Below are 23,093 nucleotides of genomic sequence, written 5' to 3'. Positions count from 1 at the left end.
ATTACAAGGGGGTGTTAATCAAAGTTTGAAAGGGTTTTTTTGCCTTAATAGTCATTAGAGGGGTTGTCCAAAGGGTTCTGAACCAAGGGCCTGATTCAGACCCGGTCGCAAGCGCTGAGCGCTCGCAACCGGGTCGATGGTGGCCCAGAGCGCATGCGCACGACGAAGTCGGCTCCGTCGTGCGCATGCGCGAGACCCGGATAGCGACGGGCAAGCCATCGCTCCGGGTCTTGCACCAAAGAGGGCGTGCTGTCGATGTTGAGTGACAGCACGCCACCTTTGCTGGGTGGGCCAGGGGGTGGCAGCCCAGACGGAGGCCCCCCTACCATCTGGGGGCGGCCCCACTGACATCACAAGTGATGTCAGTGGGAGAGCTTTCGGCTCTGTTTGAGCCGAAAGCTCTCTGGGGCTTGCGGCAACGAGACCCTACCACAAGGGTTTCGTCGCAAGACCATCTTCCTGGCCGCTCGCTATAGCTGTGGGTGGTCACCCACAGCTATGCGAGCGGCCAGGAGGCTGTACTAAAAAAAAAAAGACCGGCCTTGATTCAGAGCGAGCGCTCTGTCAGAGCGACTGGCTCTGAATCAGGGCCCAAGTCCTCACATTTTTAGGGCCAATTAGGCATTTTGCACATCTTTTCACCTGCGTCTGAGGTGGTGAAATCTTTTCTCCTGTTTCTGCCTATGGAGTTTTCGCGCATGTGAAAACTTCCTGGAATTGAATAGTGCGATACGCTGGTATGTGGCGAAAACATCGCATCGGTGAGCGCTTTTCGGCGATTGTGACTTTTCGCCTATATTGAATACGGCCCTAAATGTGTTATTCTCACAATATTTCACTTTTGTCGCCATTTTAAATGATACAATAAAAGTTATATTTTACATAAGTGTGCCTTCTAAGGACAACATATTTTCTTCCTCTCCAAGTCTTCAATAGAACCACTGCTCTGAAGGATATCACCTATTTTTTTAAATATGTAGAGCTATATGCAACAGCATGACGGGACAATGAATAGCACTGCACCCGCACCCTCTTGAGTTAAATTCCTGACAAGGGCTCTAAATGTGTAGAGTCTGTATGTTCTCCCTATGTTTTCATGGGTTTCCTCTCACAATCCAAAAATATTCTAGTACACACAATGTTCCCCCCCGATACCCCTTCCTGCATCTCTATCTCTCTCTACCCCACCCCGTTTCTCTTTCTTGCTCCCTCCCTCTCACATAGTTACCTATCCCCCAGCCAACCTTCATTCCCCTTATGACTCTGCCCCTGCCTCCTGTCCTATCACCACACTCACCCCATGTCAATTGCCCCGCTACTCCCATGAGCCACCTCAGCAAACTTTCAACCTTTCCCATCTAGACTAAATTCATCACTAACTTTCTAAGCCATTAATGACTCCTCCAGCATCTATCTACATTTCCAATCCCATTACTGTCCACATTTCCTCAAACCCTATAAATTAGCCAGACGTTCTGATTTTAACTCATTGTCCTTGGCTCTTCGAAATAAGCTGCGTTCGTGTTTTTTTTTTTTTAAACGTAATCCTGCACAGAAATAGATGAGCAAACATGCAAATAGAAGTCAATAGACCATCGAACCAACAAGCAAGTACTTTCCATAGACAGGAATACAACTCATCGATTTTTTTAGGAATTGTGTTTAAAAACACGTTAGTACATGGAGCAGAATAAAAAAATCATTAGAAGTGCCTGTGAGCTGCGTGTTCTGCCCAAGCACTACATAGATCAGTCAGATTGGAATCGGTATGATTTTCCGCCGGACATGCTTGGAATCCCGGCACCAGCATCCCGGCAGCAGTGGAAATCCCGATCGTCCTCAGGCAAGTATTAGCTACCCTAATTCTACAACCTAACCATAACCCTCCCTTAGGGGTGCCTAACCCTAACCTCCCCCTAGTTCCTAACCCTAATCCCCCCTCTAAGTGCCTAAACCTAACTCCCTCTTCCCCACTGCCTAAACATAAGTCCCCTGGGGGAGTGCCTAACCCTAACCTCCCCTGGGGGTGCCTAACCCTAACCCCCCCTTCCCCTAGGCTAAACCTAACCTCCCAGGGGGGTGTGCCTAACCCTGTCCCCTCCAGGAAACATAAACCTAACCCTCCCCCCCCCTCCGCGGCTATCCGCGCTCGGCGTCCACACAATCGGGATGCCAGGTGTCAGTCTCCCGGCGTATGTCTAATGACAGGCGTCGGTATATCGACACCTGTCTTTAGACCCTTGCCGGGGTATGACAGTCGGGAAGCCGGCTGTCGGGATTAGGTCCGCCGGCTTCCTGACTGCATACAGTCAGAGCTGTGCAGTGCTTTTGTTTGTAGTGTAAAGAAAGTGTTAAAATGTAGAAATAAATTGGTGTGGGGTCCCCCTTCCCCCCAAAAAAGCATAACCAGACCTGTGAGCCCATTCTGATATTGGAAATTTGATAGAAAAATGCCATGCGGTACCCCCATATTTCCAGTAACAAGCACAAGGCTCAAACACTGGGGGGGGTAATGCCATAGCACGGGGACACACATCATGGGGTCCCCTTTGCCAGAGCATTACCCAACCCCAAACTGGTCATCCCAGTCTTGGGATTCCATGGAAAAGGAGTCCCCCTCCCCCCCAAAAAGGTGGTTCCCCTCCCAAGGATATCCCAGGGCTATGGTGAAGCATGGGGCTATTCCCTTCACCTGCCCCTGGTGGCGACAGGTGAAGGTTTAATAGGTGAAGGTTTAATAGGTGAAAGTTAGTAATTCATATGGTTCTTTACAGTGGGACTACAGGTTCCAGAAAGCCTGCTCTGGCATGGTGGCTTTTGCAGAACCACAAGTGCCACTATGCCCAGACAGTAAGGGCCTGGTGGCACCTCTATCCCGACTGTGAAGAAAATATTTTTAAAAAGACAGTATGCAGACACCAAAACTGCTAGCCCTTTACTAGCCAATTATACACACTCACACTCCCTACTTACCTATTCCATGGCACTGGTTGATCCCCTTCTCCAGGTAGACATCTAGGGGGCTTGGCAAAAACAAACTGCATTCCTGATTACACAGACATGCAAGCACTGTATGTACATCCTGTGCATACAGTGCTTGCCCAAGAATTACATTTCCCATGTGGTTTTCTGTACCTTAGTAGTGTTTGACTAAGTCAGGACTGGGGTGGCCACTTTGGGGCTGGTTAATGTGATGACAGGGGGACTCCGTGAGGTATGCAGTCGGTTAGCTGGCGGACCTAATCCCGACAGCCGGCTTTCCGTCTGTCATATCCCGGCAAGGGTCTAAAGACAGGCGTCCGACGCCCGGCATCCCGATCGAAGGGACGCCGGGCTCCGAGCGCGGATAGCCGCAGGGGGGGAAGGGTTAGGTTTAGGGTTCCTGCGGGGGACTTAGAGTTAGGCACCCCCCCGGGAGGCTAGGTTTAGACTAGGGGAAGAGGAGGTAACGTTAGGCACCCCTGGGGGGATTAGGGTTAGGCACTTGGGGGGAAGGTTAGGGAAAGGGGAAGGGAGGGTTAGGGGGTAGAAATAGGTAGGTATATACTTACCTTAGGACGATCGGGATTTCCTCCTCTGTCGGGATGCCGCTGTCGGGATTCCAGCCGCCGGGCATGGGTCTGTTGGTAAATCATACCGATTCCCTCCGTGATGTGTGTCCCCCTGCTATGGCATTACCCCCCAGCTGGTTGAGTCCGGTGCTGGTTACTGGTTCAGCTTCGGCAGAACACACCGCTTGCAGGCACTTCTATTGTTTTCTTCTTTTCTGCTCCAAGTTTTCTCCATGTTCTATCGTGTTTGAAATATGATTCTTAGTAGATCTATGAGTAGTTTTCCTGTCTATGGAAAGTACACGCAAGTTTGTTCAATGGTCTTTTGACTTCTGTTTGCATGTTTTCCCGGGATCGTGTTTTAAATCTCTGAGTTGATAGTTCACGTAAATTTGCACGGGAATGCAAACTCGGCCAAACGCGATCCTTAGTAAATGTATTCCTAAGAAGCACCGTGCTTCTTTTTTGAAGGGGTTTGCCATTGGTTTTGAACTGAAAGATCAAACAAAACTGATTGCATTTATACCTGCAAAATTCCACTGACATCGAAGTCGATTTTCAGATCGAAAAAACCTCCAGACTATTAGTAAATATGCGATTTGGAAAGTCAAACACGTTGTTGGTTTCAGTCGGTTTTGAAATCAACATAAAAGAAAAATCGCAGAATATGCAGACCATATATTATTGGATCAGGGGAAGCAAATATACGTTTTCAGCAATTATCATTAAAAAAAAGTCTGAGCTGAGCCATATATAGTACATACAAAAAGAGCACTTAATTCAGGTCAAATAGTAAGTATGCAGCAATCAAACATATACCAGAATTAAAATATATATTTTAATAAATATTAAGATTTAAACATATAAAAAAAACATACAATGAATGGCAATAATTGCACACAATATTAGATCATATTTGCCTACCCTCCCGAATCCTGCGGGAGACTCCCGGTTCACTGTGGAGTCTCCCGCTGCCCCGGAAAGTTAAATAAAACCCCGGATTCCCCTCTACTTCCTCTGATGTAAAGAGGCGGAGTCTGATTGATAGAGCAGCTGTTGTCTTACATGAGGAAACTCGGCGCCGCGCAGTTGGAGTCACAGTCACCAGATCCCCCAGCCTGTACAGGGACACTTGCAGTCTGTCCCACCGGCAAGAGCTTTGTCGACGGTGACTGCAGCAGGAGGGAGGTGAGCGCTGCGCTTCACAACAACAGCGCATTAGATCCAATCCGGGACTTCCAATTGGGGCAGGAGGGGAGCGTTTGCACAGGCATGCAGAGTTCCCGTCTCCCTACACAGACATAGGTCAGGAGAGATAACTTCCCTAGCGCATCGGCGGGAGTGTCTGACAGGGATCGCGGCAAACTCGCCTATCCACACTGAGGCTAAACTGGTTGACTGGAGCTGCACGTCAGGTAGCAGCTGTCCAGACTGGCAGAGCTGCTGGTCCCGCAGTGGAGAGCAGCGATGAAGCGGTGGGGAGCTCGGAGGAGGAGTGCCTGTTTCCCAGGGTGAGTGTCGGGTTTTAACTACAGTCAGCAGCTCCATAGGCTGGCACTGCCCCAGGTGTGTGTGTGTTGTTGAGCCCTGTGTGCGTTTGTGTGTAGTCTGACACTGGCCCGTGTGTGTGTTGGCTCTGAACCCTGTGTTTAGTGTGTGTGTGTGTGTGTGTGTAGGCTGGCTCTGAACCGTGTGTGTGAGCGTATGTTCGTTAGTGCATGCGTGATTGTAGGCTGACATGTTTACACTGGCACAACTTAGAAATATAATATTTTATTCAACAGGCAGGTCAGAATGTTCCACACACACCCCTGAGCGGCAGCAGATACGCTCATAGGTGGAGTCAGACATGCCCTTTGGGCAGAGCATGACACGCCCCCTCAGCGCCACTTTGCACTGTGCAATCTAATATCGTTTATAGTCTCCCTGAAACTCATTTTCAAAAGTAGGCAAGTATGTATTAGATCCACAATAAGAAATCCTGGAATCAATTAATTCAATATTTCAAACATCTATGTTTCATCAGGATATTGCATTTAAATAAAACATATGCTAATCATGTGCCCAGCTCAAAAAACACAACAGATTGTGTAGAAATTCAAAAAGTACATTGCTGTTCAATATCTGTAAGAATCGCTGTGCTTGAATTAAAGAAAGTCCCTTATTCAAAAGAAATGGGACAGCTAATGTGTTTCCACTGACAATGTGTGATACTTACTCAATGGATAATGTGCTCGTACTCAGGATATCAGGCTGATATGATAAAATCACAAGCTGTATAATCTCCAAGCGTAAATGCTATCCCATAGCACAGTATATAAGCAGAAGAACCTGTGCTGGGATATGGCTCATCAATCGGCGATGTTTGTAGATAATTATTATAATCCTTTATTTATATGGTGCCACAAGAGTTCCACAGCAGTTTCCAAAATACATAAGCATAAACAGTACAAAACCCACCCCCTTCCCCCCCGAAAAAAATAAAGATAATGGCCCTCATTCAGAGCCGGACGCTCTGAGCAGAGCGCTCGCTCTGAATGAGGGCCGTCCTCCATAAAAATGGAGCGTCCTCCTGGACGCTCGTATAGCTGTGGGTCACCACCCACAGCCTATACAAACGTGCAGGTTGATGGTCGCGATGGTCTTGGCCATCGCGACCATCGCCACTGCGAGCCGGAGCCTGCGGTTGAGTTTTTCAACTGCAAGGCCCAGAGTGATTTTGGCTCTATCAGAGCCAAAATCACTCCCACTGACATCACTAGTGATGTCAGTGGGCCGGCTTCAGACGGTAGGCGTTCCCTTGGGAACGCCCCCGTCTGGGAGGCACGCCCACCAAAGGGGGCGTGCTGTCAATCAACATCGACAGCACGCCCCCTTTGATCAGACACAACGAGCGAAGGAAAGTCCTTCGCTCGTCGCGTCTGGCGCATGCGCACGACGGAGCTCCCTCCGTCGTGCACATGCTCAGTGCACACCATCAACCCACTTGCGAGCGGACAGCCGCTCGCGAGTGGGTCTGAATCAGGCCCAATGTCCGCTAAGGGTCATAGATTGCAGCATGATGAGTATAATAGTGACCCAACAGGTAAAACCTGGAGCACTGTGTAGATAGTGTGCAGTAAGTGGTGGATGTTGAGATACTATTGCTACCAATACGCCAGTGTGTCATATTTGCTGCGAAAAAAAAAAAAATGCTCTTCCAGCATATTCAGACCATGGATCCACGGGTACATAAAACCAGGAATAGTCTAGGACCAGATATCTAAAAGTGGTAACAGATTTCCTAACAAGTTTCTACAGAACTCTGCTGCTTTCATCCGAGGAATGAGCAGTAGTGGTTTTGAAATTTTAATCACAAAAATAATCATTTGCATTATGAATTCAATGCTGACAGACCTCTATCCTAAGAGGCCCATTTTTTACCAAAAATGGATTAGGAAGGATCAGTGCCATGCGAGAAAAGGGCTATGACTGCATAATATAGGACCAACACACAGGAACACTGGATCAGTAACATGTGAGGAGAAGTGGAGGTAAGGGAGACAGAAGAATATGTTTGGAATAAGAGGTTAGCTACAATAATTGGGTGTGATTATGAGGGTGAGGAGGTTAACACTTTTATGGATTAATGAGGGAGAGAATTAGGGGTTAAAGAATATGAATAATGGATGTGGGGGTTAATTAATAATGGAATGAGTAATTGGGCTTAATCATATTGTAATTATATAAATGATATGTTGAATGGGGTTGTTGTGATGATGCAAAAGGAGTAAATTATTTTTTAAGTGTGGTAAACTAATGATCAGAAGATGATATTGTGTGGTGTTCACAAAAATTATGTATTATGGTGATCACTGGGATCTTCTGTGTATTGTATAGTGGCCACTGGGATGCTGTCTGTGTATTGTATGGTGAACATTAGGATGTATGCATCCAGTGGGATGCTCTTTGTATTGCATAGTGGTCTGTATTCATAGTGTATTGAATGCTGTCTGTGCTGTATTATGATTACCGGGATTCTCTGTGTAGTATATAGCAGTCACTGGGCTGATCTCTGTGTACTTTGGTCAACTGGATACTATCTATACTGTATGGCGGTCACTGCCATGCTGTATGTGTACTTTATGGTGGTCACTGGGAAGTTCTGTGTATTGTATAGCGGTCACTGGCATGCTATCTGTGTTGTATAGCAGTCAGTATGATGGTGACTGTGTACTGTATGGCGGTCACTGGGTTGCTATCTTTACTGTATGGCAAACACTGAGATGCTATCTGTGTGGCGGTCACTGGGAGCTGTCTGTGCTGCATGGTGGTCACTGTATTTCTCTGTACACTGTATGGCAGACACTGGGTTGCCATCTGCATACTGTATGGCTGTCACTGGGATTTGTCTATGTACTGTATAGCAGTCACTGGGAGTGCTGTGCTGAGTAAGGGGTACTGTGCTGGGACAGTGGTGTTGGGTGCTGTGCTGTGATCTGTGCTTGGTGAGGGGTGCTGTACTGGGAGAGGGTTGCTGTGCTGAGAGAGGGGTGTTGGATGAGGGGTGGTGGGTGTTGTGATCTGTGTTGTGTGAGGGGTGCTCTTCTGGGTGAGGGGTGAGTCAATCCATTAGGTGCGAGTTAATTGCGAGATGTTTCTGTGTATTACAGTATTCGTGCATGTGAGTCATGACTTGCACAACCCAATTCCTGTAGCAAGCTACGTGACTTTCAAGAACTCTTTTCCAAGTCCATTCGCACATACATTTCTTCGAGAAAGACCAGTTTTGCAATCCAATTACAAAAACTTGTGTCGAACTCGCATTCGCGAATGTGAGTTTGGGCTGAAACTCGCCAGAATGTGTGCACAGCCCTCCTGGTGTGCGAGAACACTGGAAACTTGGTTTTAATTATATTTTTTTACATTTTATTGCATAATCAATCATGGTGGCTGTAAAAACTATTTAAAACTAAATAACTTTAATAATGGATGTTATTTAGTTATAAGGTTTCCCTTCTGTATTGGATAGGGAAGTGGTTCAGTCCATGCACATAAATATAATCCTGTCCAGTGATTTTGTCAGTACTTCCTGGGACCAGGAGTGAAAGGAGCTTAGACAGAGGACAGCACTTCTTCAAAACCATATCGTATTGAAACCGTTTTTGCTGTGTTTTTATTCTGTTTAGTAGTTAATTAAATTTAATGGCAGTAATAGAAAGGTTTCCCATTTTTCTGGAATGTCTTACTAGATTCCCCAGGCCAGGGTTTTACCATAGAAAGTGTTTGATGGATGGGATTTGTCAGAATTAGCTGGAAAGATGTTATCGCCTATCCTCTGCTGCCATTTACCAGTTCTATAGCATACTGGAGAAGGGCTTGGAACCACGTGCTATTGATTGCACCCATGTCGCTCTCACATCCCTTCACAGAATGGAAGAGGTTTTTTTCAAAACTGAATACATTTACATTCTTTTAACGTCAAAAAGGTCTGAGAAGCCAATCAGCATGTAATGCCATATTTTGCTGGTATGCCAGGGTCCTCACATGAATCACATCTTGCAGATATCAAGCCTCTATGGGTGTTTTCAAGATCAACAGATGCCTCATGGATGACTGGTTAGAAGGTCATTTATGATTACTTTCCTTTCTTAGTTTAATATAAATAAATGTGTATTATTTTTGTATATTCTTTATTACAGGAGATGCATTGATATGAGAATCATCCCTGGCTACTGACCCATCTACTCCTGCAGAACACAGGTACCATGCAGCACACATTAGGACCAGAGGAGTAATTGATTGGACCTTTGTTCTTCTTAAAACCCAGTTTCCCTGTTTAGACGGAAACGGTATGTAATACCGCCGGCCGCATGGCCGGCAGTTCGAATCCCAGCAGCGTCAGGCCAACAGAGGAACAGATCCCGGCAGCGGCAGCCCGACAGCGCTGGAAATCCTGATCGTCCCTAGGTAGGTATTAACTAACCTAACCTACCCCCCTAACCCTACCCCCAAGTGCCTACTAACCCCCCCTTTCCCGCTGCCTAAACCTAAGTCCCCCGGGGGGGTGCCTAACCCTAACCTCTCCCCGGGGGTGCCTAGCCCACCTCCCCCTAGCCTACCCTAACCCCTTGGGGGGGTGCCTAACCCGAAGTCCCCCCACCGGGAGCCCTAACCCTCTTCCCCCCCACGGCTGTCCGCTCGCGGCGCCCGGCATCCCTTCGATCAGGATGCCGGGCGCCTGTCTCCCGGGTCGGTAAAATGAGCGGCGTCTACATCTAGACGCCGGTCATTTCACCCTCCATGGGATATGACAGTCGGGAAGCCGGCTGTCGGTATAATGTCAGCCGGCTGTCGGTATAATGTCAGCCGGCTTCCCGATTGCATCCCGTTTAGACAGTACTGGTGGTGTGCTGCTGTATTCTCCCACCAAGGTTTGCAATATAATTATTGCATGCACCATTCTGAACAATATTTGCATTGCAAATTGTTTGAAGGCAGAGTTTGATACAGAGATTTCTCTAGATGTGTATCTGGCTCCTGCAGTGGAAGATGTGGCTGACCCTGGGTGAACCACATGGTGAGACCCGATTGCCAGCTTTTTTACATGTAAGTGTAATTGTCTTGTTCACCGAACTTGCATTGTGCAGTAACTGAAAAGACAATGTTGTATTCCCGCACGAGTTGACTACTTAATTAACATAAGTAGTGTCTTGGGGGTGTTCGTGTTTCTATTTAATAATATCTCTAGTATAGATTATTCTTCAAACAAATCCTGTCTCTGGACAGGAGTGCCACTGAAAACCCTTGAAAAAAACTGGTTCAAAGGAAGAAAAGAAAAGAGAAATGGATTTCTTCAGCAGTGCACTCACCCCCAAATAACATACAATAATCAATTCATTGTGTTAGTTATTCCAATTAAAACATAACTTTTATTAGTTAATTCTCCTAAAATATGTAGTTATAGTAGCAGCGAAATATTCTATCTAAAAAAACTACAGTAGTGTGAAAAGTTAGGAATAGTGATTCAAATTTCTCTCTCTTAAAAAGAGTGTCCTCTCATACCCAATATCCTGTTTAAGCTCCTGTAGAGGATTCTGGGCCTGATTCAGACCCGCTTGCGAGCGCTGAGCGCTCGCAAGCGGGTTGATGTTGCCCAAATGCACATATGCACGACGGAGGCGGCTCCGTCGTGCGCATGCGCGAGACCCGAATCACGACAGCAAACCTTCGTTATGGGTCTCGCCAGGGGCTGGCTGGCAACTTTTAGCCTGGGGGGCAAATGCATGCAGGCGGCCCTGGCAGAGGAGTAGCGTGTAGCCAGGGTGCCCGAAGAACGTGCGTGCTACGGCGCCGCCCCCCCTCAAGTGTTTCAGGGAGGAGGTGGGTCCATATGGGATTAATGTAAGGTAAAAATAAAGATTAGGGGCAGCCCCCTGTCGTAGTGCCCGTATGCAGTGCCCCCGTGTGCCACAGGAGATAACACCCTTATGCAGGCCTCCAGTAGTGCCCCCAGTAGTGATCCCCCCTATGCAGTGCCCCTTGTGCCCCCAGTAGTGGTCCCCCCTGTTCAGTGCCCCTTGTGCCCCCAGTAGTAAGCCCCTTATATAGTGCCCCCAATAGTGGTACCCCCTATGCAGTGCCCCCAGTAGCAGTCCACCCCCCCATGCAGTGCCCCCAATAGTGGTAACCCTTATGCAATGTCCCTTAAATAGTGGCCCCAGTTGTAGTCTCGCCCCTATGCAGTACCCCCAGTATTGCCCTTTATATAGAGCCCCCAGCAGTGGTCCCTCGCAGTGCCCCCAGTGGTAGGCCCCTCCCCCTATGTAGTGCCCCTAGTAGTAGTCCCCTCCCCACTATGCAGTGCCCCTAGTAGTAGTCCCCTCCCCTTGTAGTGCCCCCAGTAGTAGCCCCCCTAGTAGTGCCCCCAGTAGTAGTAGTAGTCCCCCCTTGTAGTTCCCCCAGTAGTAGTAGTCCCCCCCTTGTAGTGCCCCCAGTAGTAGTAGTCCCCCCCCCTTGTAGTGCCCCCAGTAGTAATCCACCCCCCTGGTAGTGCCTCCAGTAGTAATCCCCCCCTGGTAGTGCCACCATAGAAATCCCCCCCCTGGTAGTGCCCCCATAGTAATCCCCCCCCTTGGTAGTGCCCCCAGTAGAGAGAGACTTAATAAAAAAAAAAAACACTTACCTGAAACTCCCGCTCCTGGTCCCGACGCTTCCACCGGCTCCTCTGGCCGCTTTGCATTATGGGAGAGACGTCGTCATGACGACGGCTCTCCCATTACCCACTGCGGGAGCCGGAAGATGGCTCCCGCAGTGGGAGCAGCGGCAGCCGATGAGAGTCTGACAGACTCTCAGCGGCTGCTGATTACAGCAAACACACAGCTGCCGGCTCCGGCGGCTGTGTGTTTGTGCTGTATAGCGCTGACCGGACTCCGTCCGGTCAGCGCTACACACGCAGTGCAGTCTGTGTCACAGTGACACAGACTGCACCGGCCCGCGGCCCGCATGATGCTGCGGCCCAGGGGGCACATGGCACACTGCCCCCCGGCCCAGCCCGCCACTGGGTCTCGCACCAAAGGTGGCATGCTGTCGATGGTGATTGACAGCACGCCCCCCTTTGGTGGGCGTACCGGGGGCGTGGCTGCCCAGACGGAGGCGTTCCCATGGGAACGCCTACCGTCTGGGGCCGGTCCCACTGACATCACTAGTGATGTCAGTGGGAGTGCTTTTGGCTCTGATAGAGCCAAAAGCACTCCAGGGCTTGCGGCAGACAAGACCCTACTACAAGGGTCTCGTCACAAGCACGATGGTCGCGATGGTCTTGACCATCGCGACCATCATTTTGGCCGCTCGCTATAGCTGTGGGTGGTCACCCACAGCTATGCGAGTGGCCAGGAGGCCGCTCCAAAAAGTAAGAGGGACGGCCCTGATTCAGAGCAAGCGCTCTGTCAGAGCGTCCGGCTCTGAATCAGGGCCTCTGTTAGTTAATGAGGGATCTATTATTCATCCCTTACATAAGATGTTTAGTACGTTTCAAGTTATTTCTTCAACATTCAGATCTGAATGTAAGTCTTTAATGTTTTATCTTGAAACAATAACACTCTCATTTTATTATTGTATTATTTACCTAGAATTGGTTTTGTGAGTTATGTTTCAAATTCCAATATCATTGGATAATGATGTGGCTGTATCTTGTGATTAATGCTATATCTTCACTCAATCAGTGTCTTTAATTTTATGTACTGCTTAGGAAGTATAATGTCCTCATTACATTAAATTATTTGTAGCATTGAATCACTACATGCTGTGCTTTATTGTGATGAGTTGATCCTCATTATATATCAGTGTACACTACTTAGGTTTAGTATCAATCACTATGATTACATAAAATAAATAGCTTTGTTATATTGTTGCAAAGTTCTGCAATGTGTCAGTCTCCTATTTTTCCTTCTTTATATCCACAATATGGATTTATAAATCCAATTATATAAAAAGGCTCTCCCCAAGCTGCTTGTAAAATCATCACAGCATTTTTCCACTTGATCTTTATAGTGTACTAAGGCCCTAATTCAGACCCGGTTGCTCTGACAGAGCGCTCCCTCTGAATCAGGGTCGGCTTTTTTTTTTGTTTAGAACGGCCTCCTGGCCGCTCGCATAGCTGTGGGTGACCACCCACAGCTATAGCGAGCGGCCAGGAAGATGGTCGCGATGGTCAAGACCATCGCGACCATCGGGCTTGCGACGAGACCCTTGTGGTAGGGTCTCGTTGCCGCAAGCCCCAGAGAGCTTTCGGCTCAAACAGAGCCGAAAGCTCTCCCACTGACATCACTTGTGATGTCAGTGGGGCCGCTCCCAGACGGTAAGCATTCTCATGGGAACGCCTCCCTCTGGGCAGCCACGCTCCCGGCCCGCCCACCAAAGGGGGCGTGCTGTCACTCAACATCGATAGCACGCCCCCTTTGGTGCGAGACCCGGAGCGACGGTTGCCAGTCGCTATCCGGGTCTCGCGCATGCACATGACGGAGCCGGCTCTGTCGTGCGCATGCGCTCTGGGCCACCATCGACCCGGTTGCGAGCGCTCAGCGCTTGCGACCGGGTCTGAATCAGGCCCTAAGATCTTCCCAATGTAGAGTATTATATGTTGTTTAAAGCAGTTTTCTTTTAATTGCCATTATCAGTTACTGTATGTCTGTTGTTTTATCTTAGGATGCCGTATTGTGTTGTATCAAAAAATATACAGAGTAACATGTCACTTATTTAAAATGTATTTATTGTCAGGCAATTGACGTGCAATACATTACTCATTTTATTTAGGAGAATTTTTGTGGCAGTATATATATGTCCCCATTGCCAGATTAAGGTCCACATGAGCTGAAATGTATCAAGGGCCTATTGTATGCTGCTGCAGGGGTGTGACCAGTGTCACAGGGGTGTGACTAGTTATGTGTTGTGACCAGTGCTGTGGGGAGTGGTCTGTACAGAGGGTGTGGCTAGCACCATGATGGGCATAGCTAGCGCCTACCTTCCACCATCTCTCCCATGCATGTATATTTGCCACCAAGCCCCCAGGCACACATATTTTGGTAGGCCGATAGTGGTCAGCTCTGTGCACGTTGCTGCCTGTACTACACTACCTTACACCCCACTCTAAAATACCTGTCACCCATCAATTAATGCTGTATACAGAACCTCTTACCCACTACCATCCCTCAAACACTGAAATACCTGTCATTCACTATCACTCACCAATCCCATATCTGACCATCTGTAATTACTGTCACCACCACTCCCTGACCCTGTAACTGACACACTGATATAACCCTCACTCTCCATCATGCCCCAACCACATAACGGACACACATCTGTATGTTCTGTATTGTGTGATACTCTCTCATCTGTATGTTCTGTGTGGTGTGATACTCCCTCATCTGTATGTTCTGTGTGGTGTGATACTCCCTCATCTGTATGTTCTGTATTGTGTGATACTCCCTCATCTGTATGTTCTGTATTGTGTGATACTCCCTCATCTGTATGTTCTGTGTGGTGTGATACTCTCTCATCTGTATGTTCTGTGTGGTGTGATACTCTCTCATCTGTATGTTCTGTGTGGTGTGATACTCCCTCATCTGTATGTTCTGTGTGGTGTGATAATCCCTCATCTGTATGTTCTGGGTGGTGTGATACTCCCTCATCTGTATGTTCTGGGTGGTGTCATACTCCCTCATCTGTATGTTCTGGGTGGTGTCATACTCCCTCATCTGTATGTTCTGGGTGGTGTCATACTCCCTCATCTGTATGTTCTGTGTGGTGTGATACTCCCTCATCTGTATGTTCTGTGTGGTGTGATACTCCCTCATCTGTATGTTTTGTGTGGTGTGATACTCCCTCATCTGTATGTTCTGTATTGTGTGATACTCTCTCATCTGTATGTTCTGTGTTGTGTGATACTCTCTCATCTGTATGTTCTGTGCTGTGTGATACTCCCTCATCTGCATGTACTGTGTGGTGTGATACTCCCTCATCTGTATGTTCTGTGTGGTGTGATACTCCCTCATCTGTATGTTCTGTGTGGTGTGATACTCCCTCATCTGTATGTTCTGTGTGGTGTGATACTCCCTCATCTGTACTGTGTGGTGTGATACTCCCTCATCTGTATGTTCTGTGTGGTGTGATACTCCCTCATCTGTACTGTGTGGTGTGATACTCCCTCATCTGTACTGTGTGGTGTGATACTCCCTCATCTGTATGTTCTGTGTGGTGTGATACTCCCTCATCTGTATGTTTTGTGTTGTGTGATACTCCCTCATCTGTATGTTTTGTGTTGTGTGATACTCCCTCATCTGTATGTACTGTGTGGTGTGATACTCCCTCATCTGTATGTTCTGTGTGGTGTGATACTCCCTCATCTGTATGTTCTGTGTGGTGTGATACTCCCTCATCTGTATGTTCTGGGTAGTGTGATACTCCCTCATCTGTATGTTCTGGGTAGTGTGATACTCCCTCATCTTTATGTTCTGGGTGGTGTGATACTCCCTCATCTGTATGTTCTGTGTTGTGCTCCTGACTTCATCTGTATGTTCCTTATTGTGCTACCTTCTCATCTATATGCACTGTTGTGTCCCCCTTTCCACTTCTCTGTGTCCATTATGTTCTTTTGCCTCTGTGTCCATTATCATGTGTGTGTGTGTGTCCCTATATGTCCATTATTATGTCCCCCCTGTGTCCATTATTATGTGTCCCCCATTATGTCCACTCTGTGTCCATTATTATGTATCCCCCCTCTCTGTCCAGTATTATGTTCCACTCTGTGTCCATTATTATGTGTCCCCCCTCTGTGTCCATTATTATGTCCCTTCCCCCTCTGTGTCCATTATTATGCCCCCCGTGTCCATTATTATGTTCCCCCCTCTGGGTCCAATATTACATCCGCCCCGCGTGTCCATTATTATATTCCCCCCTCTGGGTCCATTATTATGTGCCCCCAGTGTCCATTGTTGTGTCCCCCATCTGTCAATTATCATGTGCCCCCTCTCCTGTGTCCATAATTTGTCCCCTTTTGTGTCCATTACAGTGCTCCTCACCTCCCCCTTTCTCAGTGTTCTGCTCTTCCCACCCCTCGTAGATCACTTACCCTCTTCTCTGTTCCTCGGCATCAGCTCCTCCTGCGGGCTTACACCTTCCATGGGTCTCCTCCACACTGACAGGAAGGTCTCACTACTGACACGTGCTGCCAGCAGTAGCGCTACTTAAGTCAGGAAGCAGCACTGCCTTCTCAGTCCACCATTGGGTCAAGGTAATGTCTAAATCCCATTCACCGAGAGGACCCTGACATCATCAGCCAGTGTCCAGCATCATTCCCTGCCATCCAAGTGGGCATAGAGGGGGAATATAACCATGTGGCGAGCGTAGCGAGCCACCGTGCCCGAAGCGTGGCGAGCGGACAACAAACTTGTGTAAGTGGGGACAAAGTTCTTCTTTAGCTGGCTGTCATGGGCAGGAACTGCGCTTCCGCCCTCACTCACGTCACTTCCAGGTCCCTAGCGCGAAGGGGAAATACAGCCAACCATTGGGTCAATGGCGGCAGCCACCCACCCACGTAGAGCTCTGTGCGGCTGCGGCACCTATGTGACGTCACACGGCGTGCCGTCACATAGCATAGAGAAGAGGCTGAGGCAAGTACGCAATGCGGGGAGTGCTTGTGAAGCAAAGCCTTCCACTGCACCGCTCTTTGAATGCCCGGCGGCCAGGACACGGAGGACTGGGAGCTGCTTCCGGGTGGGCAGGGGTAGAGGACAGAGGTGGTTGTTGGGGCTATGGGTTGAATGGGCAAGACCTCAGAAGGCCGCTGTTGGGGACAGGAAAACATTTTTTTCTTGTCTCCATCGTATCTTCCTTGTGGGCCTATTTTCATGGGAGGGCCTGGAGCTGCAGCTCCACCCGCCCCATTGTTAATTCTGCCCTGTATGTCCCATTGTAACCAATTAGATATTATATGCCAAAATAGTGCTTTTTATTATTGGCTTTATTCATGTCACACTTTGAATTTATCTTTTGGTACTGTAAGAGATCGTGCTCTCATTATATTCTTAAGAATAATAGGAAATCAAAAGCACATGTTTGTATTTGCCATTTTTCTCAGATGTTCATAATTATATATATATACTGGATATATACACAGTATACCTGTTAACCGTGATACATGTCCGTGATATACTCATTAGCAGCAATATGTGTAGTACCACAGTCGGGATGTGTATTGCTATCTTAATGTTACGAGTCTGACGATCAACAGGCTGTCACAGTACCGCAATCAGCATGTACAGTGGCTTATCTAATCAGCACATTATTCTGAGGTCTTATGTCTTAGTATGTAACAGCTTCCCATGAAGTAGCGGTCACTATATTTAACAGCTTATACAAAGTATATGTGGCTGTCTTAATGTTATGAGTCTGCTGGTCAGCAGGCTGTCATGGTGCCGTGGTCCATACATACAGCGGCTTGTGCAATCAGCATATTATTCTGATGTCTCAGATCTTAGGACATAGCAACTTCCCATGCAGTAACGGTCACCATATACAACGACTCATACAATTAGCCCATCATTCTTGTGCCGCAAGTCAATAGACATAGCAGCCAATCTCAAAATAGCGATCTGCATAAGCAGCAGTTTATGCAGTTAACATATTATTCCAATGACACAGATCTACGGGTCTGACAGTTTTCAACAGCTCTCTTTTTTTTCTCTTAATATTTAGGAGCTACATTAGTATGGAGGACACTCTGCCGACGTAAGTTTCGCTAACGCTTCTTCAAGGCAAACCTATTGCCAGAATAACTGGAACTTTTAAACCTCTTCCATCCAATCAGGTAAGTGTGGGTGAGGTTTTGTTTCTCCTCCTCATTACATATTGTATGTTTTGTTTATTATATCATTAAATGTTTGGATGATTTTTCTTCTTCGTTTACATTATTCATTTGTCCATTCAGACAATAAAAATGGATAATAATGTATTACCATACTACTAACGATATTAAGATGAACCTCTATATACATCTAATAGGTGAAAAGAGTCCGCACCGAAATTACAAATATATTTGCTATATAGAAAACCAAAATAATGGTCATTCATACAATATGTTATTTATTTGATGACCTTCTCGTTGGTGGTGCACCCAAAGAAATTGTGTAATACACATACAAAGATTGTTGCAAGAGACAACACAGGACAAAAACTTGCTTTTTGGGGCACTCTTAAGAAAATAATAATTATCGGAAAATGAATAATAGATGTTAGATAAATAAAATTTAACCTTTATTATATTCCCTCTAAAAAGAGTGATATTAGTACACTCTAATAATTAGACGAATGACAATACATATAACAATAAGACATCACAGCTGATGTATAAAGAAGGCGAAATTTTTTTTCTAATACTTGCTTAAATAGAACCTGAGGTAAAGGATAAATACATATATTAAATTTCAATGTGCTTTAATCCTCAGGATTAAACCACTCCATAAACACTAATGAAAAACCTCTTAAATATGACACAATAAATATTATGATAGAAATAAGTGTATATAGATGTGTCAACACAGTATACTGAAACCAAAATACCCTCTCTCTAGAGCATAAATAGATGAATAAATGGATGAATGAGACATCCAAATCACATATAGGACTGCAATAGCATCAAATAACCTCATTTGTCAGGGGACCTTGGCTAGAGATGAGGATACACTTGAGATACAAGTACAATGTATATAGAAAAATAATAAATAAAGATATGTCATTGGACAAATATTGAATACTGAGATTTTGAATCAATAGTACCTATCCTCAAAGCGATTCCTAATGTACACATGCATATGTAAATCTAATGCATATAGAAACTGAAAAATAAACAAATAATAAGGCAGCAGAAATGCAGTGATTGAGAAATCTATGATGTAATCGCTCATCTCCATTATAGCAGATCTGTAAAATCAACAATATTTACAAAGGATATTGAAACACATGGTCACATATGAGATGTAATATAAGAAAGGTTACTGGAAATAAATCCTGAGTATCTGTGTCAGTGAATTAAAAAAGTAAGGTCCAGGGTGACAAGAGAAACGACTGACCAATTCTGCTGTCCCTTGTCAGTAATCAAACAAGGAATGAGAGAGAGGAAAGGACGCTGACCCTGGAAGAAACAACAGAAGCACTTCTGCTTTCTGGGAATTCAGCCGTGTCTTGTTCCTGTTACCAGAGCGGCACTGCAGGAAAAGTCACTGGTATCCACCCAAATGAGAGAGCGCTATGAGGGAGAGTAAAGGAGGGTACCTGTGACCAGTGATCCCTGTTGAAGAGGTTTGCTGGAGTGGTGTGTGTGTGTCAGCTGCTGGCCATGCAGCTGATCGGGAGAACGCGCGTTTTGCATGTGGCTTGGTCAACTGATCGCCAAGTTTTTGTCCTGTGTTGTCTCTTGCAACAATTTTTGTATGAACCTCTATATACCCCTGCCTGTACCTTCTAAAATCCTTCCTATAAACCTCTAAGGATGACGCTAATTTGCGTACGCAGTCATACAGTAAATAAAGACTTAGACCTGGAATCTGTGGTTCCAAAGCACAAGTGTTATTCAAGTAAAAGTTCAGACAGTTACACGCAATTGATCCAGACACAATTTAGGCGCAAAAAGGAATTATACAGACCCAAGTACAGTATACATATGCAGCGCTTCCGGACCCGAAGATAGGCATCAGCAAGAGACCCCTCGTCATTCAGCATTCAGCACGAAGACTAAGAACCCAGCATTTGAGCACACATATTTATACCCCCCCAGAATAGACAGGACAATAGAGAAGTTTGTTGCTGATGTCATTGGTTCCCAGGGGAGAAGCATCTGTTACAGAGCATTTAACAGGCTGGTTCAAATAGACTCTCCCTGCCTCTAACAGCTGGGGGTCTTTCCCTTCCCACCCCCTGTATCATCCTAACAGTTGTTCATGAAATATACATTTTGTTGCTTGTAGCCTCTGCGATCCATAACTCGAGAATGCATGATGCGATCTCCCCACTGATAACACCGGAATACTGTAAAAAGAGTACGCATCAGTACGAAACCAAACACGACTTGTTTAGCATGTATAAAACCTTAGTTATCAAATATCTTTATTTCTCAGCATTTAAACTAACTGAACCAACTTAAATCATATACTTTAAAGCTTATTAAACCTTATGTGTGAATATGTAATGTGTGAGTATTCGGGGTTTGATATTAGGACGCTAGTTAACTTGGGGCAGATGCGTGCGCATAAAGCTAATAAAACAGCAGTTTCATACAAAGTCCTATGCATTCGCTAATATGCGACTAGTTAACAGTGCAATTGTGTGTATTAATGTGTGTATGAGAAATGGTGAAAGATGCAATCGCATGGTGCTAATAGTATTATCGCCACATGTACTAAAATGTGAGTTTATCTAAAATGGTGCTTAGACGGCCATTCGCAAAATGGCGTCTTGCGATCTCATTTTCAAGATGGCGCCTTGCGGCCAATCGCAAGATGGCGTCGTCACGATTAAATCTTAAACTGAACTTGTCTCAGCCAATTATTCAGCTTCGACAGTCCACCCTTTGATAGCAAACAACATGCTATCACAATCTGTTATTAGAATTTAATTTAGGCTTACATTTACATATTATTTAGTGTTATTATGGGATGGCACAAGGTGGTTCTTAATCCATCAATAATGTGTCTCTGGGTGGGTACATAAAACTACTATTATACGCACACCGCGGATCTTGGAAGATCATGTGAAAGGTGTGGGAATGCACCAGTCTTATAAAAGCAGTCTTGAAGGGGAATTGAGACTTTACATTATCTGAGGTGTTCTTATAAATAACATTTCAATAATACATTCTATGCATGTCTAAATATAATACATCAAACGATAGTATTTCCTAGTTCAGGGTTGTAATGCAGTTCTATATTTACTTCGGTAGACATATTGTCATTACTGACCACCATCATAGTTTCATTCTTACGTTTTACTCTGTTTTTACATTTTCCACACTTCAACACAATAGGAACACACCGGACGCATATGCCAATTATTATGATGACAAGCAGTATAAGGATTAAGAATTTGCCTATGCTGGCGATCACTTCCTGGACCCATTCCCCTAGGCCTGAGAACCATTTCACTGGGTTCAGCCATGAAACCCATCCTTCTATCTTCTCCCCTACTTCAGCCACTGAAGCATTATAGTTCTTACGAAACTCCCATTTTAGCTGCAGAATTTCATCCATCTTTCGGTCTATCACCTCCTTGGGGTCGCTTGTATCATTGGTGACATAGGTGCAACATTTTACTCCAAATTGGGTGGCCAATGTTACGCAATACCCTCCAGTAACAGCAGTTAAATAATTCAGCACTAGCCTGTGTTGCACTAATTCTTTCTTGTACGCTTGCAATTCTCTCCCTGTATACCTGAATGTGTCATCGTACATCTAGGTGATATTATCTATCAATTTAGAAAGTTCCTGGATATATCTAAAATTTAATGTACCCCGAGCGATCCTGGTGGGATCCAATGCGACTAAAACTTGAAAGCCAGTTGTCTCACTGATTAACTGAGTGGCTTTATGTACGTCACCAGGTATCATATTTCTTTTGCCTCTGTGTTCATATTGTGTGTGAAGATATGGTGACGGTGTGTTTTTATGTATACCCAGTATTTCAACATGTGTGAGGGTCATAACTTCTGGGACTACTCTTCCCAGGTAACACAAACCTTCGGAACTCGGGGAGAGCCATTTATACGCTTTTTTTCCACAGATGAAATATACATTATCAGGGAGAACATAAGGAATGGTATGCATCATTATCATTAAGCACATTTCCCTTGCAAACAATCCTATTTCTGGTTCTTCCATCTGGTACATGCAAGTTTCTGGCTGTATTATTTTAGCACAATAACCATTTGGCACCTTACCAATAATTTCTTTGGTGGAAATTGGCATTGGCATTGAACTCCTCCTGACTCCACTCCATCAGCACTGCCATCAGCTCCCATTTCCTCAATCGGTCCCCCATCACAGACACTGGATGTCCCCGAACTGACCAGGATGGTGAACACTCTAAAAGAGAATATGAAAATGAACACAGCAAGCCTGTCCATTGTCACAACAAGATCTGCAAATTTCTCTCAGTTCAGGTATCTCACTACAACCTGTTCAATCCTCCCGGAACAAGCTCGCGATCGACTGGTCCACGCTATCAGTTTTGTCTCCGACTTGTTTCTCCACCGGTTGATTGACCTTTTTGCAGTGAGTGGAATGGACCCAGGTATCTCTCTCAGCCACCTTCAAAGATGTAGTACTCGTCAGCAGCACCTGGTATGGACCCTCCCACCGATCAGTCAAACAACCTGAACGCAAGAATTTTCTGATCATTACATATTCTCCTGGTTCAACATCATGACAGTTAGCTTCAGGCATATAATTAGACAACAATTTCAGTTTCTGATGCTGTTGCTTTAACTGCTTACTCATTGATATAAGATACTTTACAGTTACCTCGTTGTTACCCTTCAGGTCTTCCTGTGGACTTATAATCAAATGAGGTTGTCTACCGAACAATATTTTAAGTGGGGACAGATTCAGAGGAGGTCTAGGAGTGGTCCTTATGCTATGTAGGACCAAAGGTAATGCTTCTCGCCATCCTAGTCCAGTCTCTGTCATGATTTTACTTAGCTTATTTTTAATAGTCTCGTTCATCCTCTCTACCTTGGCACTGGCTTGCGGTCGGTAGGGGGTATGAAGTCGGCTATTAATACCCATCAGCTTACACATATTTTGAAAAACATCGCCTGTGAAATGGGTACCCCTATCACTCTTGATGATTTTAGGGATACCGTACCTGCATACAAATTCCTGAACTATTTTTTAGGCAGTAAACGCAACAGTATTAGTGGCCACTGGGTAGACCTCAACCCAGTTAGAAAATACGTCTGTGCACACTAATACATACTTAAGGTTCCTGCAGGGTGGTAATTGGATGAAATCAATT

General features: G+C 45.8%; 1 long non-coding RNA gene across 1 annotated transcript in view; it reads left to right on the top strand.

Annotated features, from left to right (window-relative positions):
• Window positions 1–4,617: 4,617 nt before the first annotated feature.
• The window catches only part of LOC148505744 (uncharacterized), a 37,127-nt gene continuing 18,651 nt past the window's right edge, over window positions 4,618–23,093 (top strand). Inside the window, exons 1-3 of the long non-coding RNA XR_015869855.1 lie at window positions 4,618–5,062; window positions 9,233–9,293; window positions 17,787–17,898. This is a non-coding gene — a long non-coding RNA (uncharacterized LOC148505744). The remainder of the gene's footprint in view (window positions 5,063–9,232; window positions 9,294–17,786; window positions 17,899–23,093) is intronic.

Source organism: Taudactylus pleione, unplaced genomic scaffold (genome assembly GCF_031769625.1).
Source record: "Taudactylus pleione unplaced genomic scaffold, aTauple2 ptg000439l, whole genome shotgun sequence".
Taxonomy (NCBI): Eukaryota; Metazoa; Chordata; class Amphibia; order Anura; family Myobatrachidae; genus Taudactylus; species Taudactylus pleione.
The sequence above is the reverse complement of the archived record's forward strand: the minus strand, read 5'-3'. Positions and strand labels throughout refer to the sequence as shown.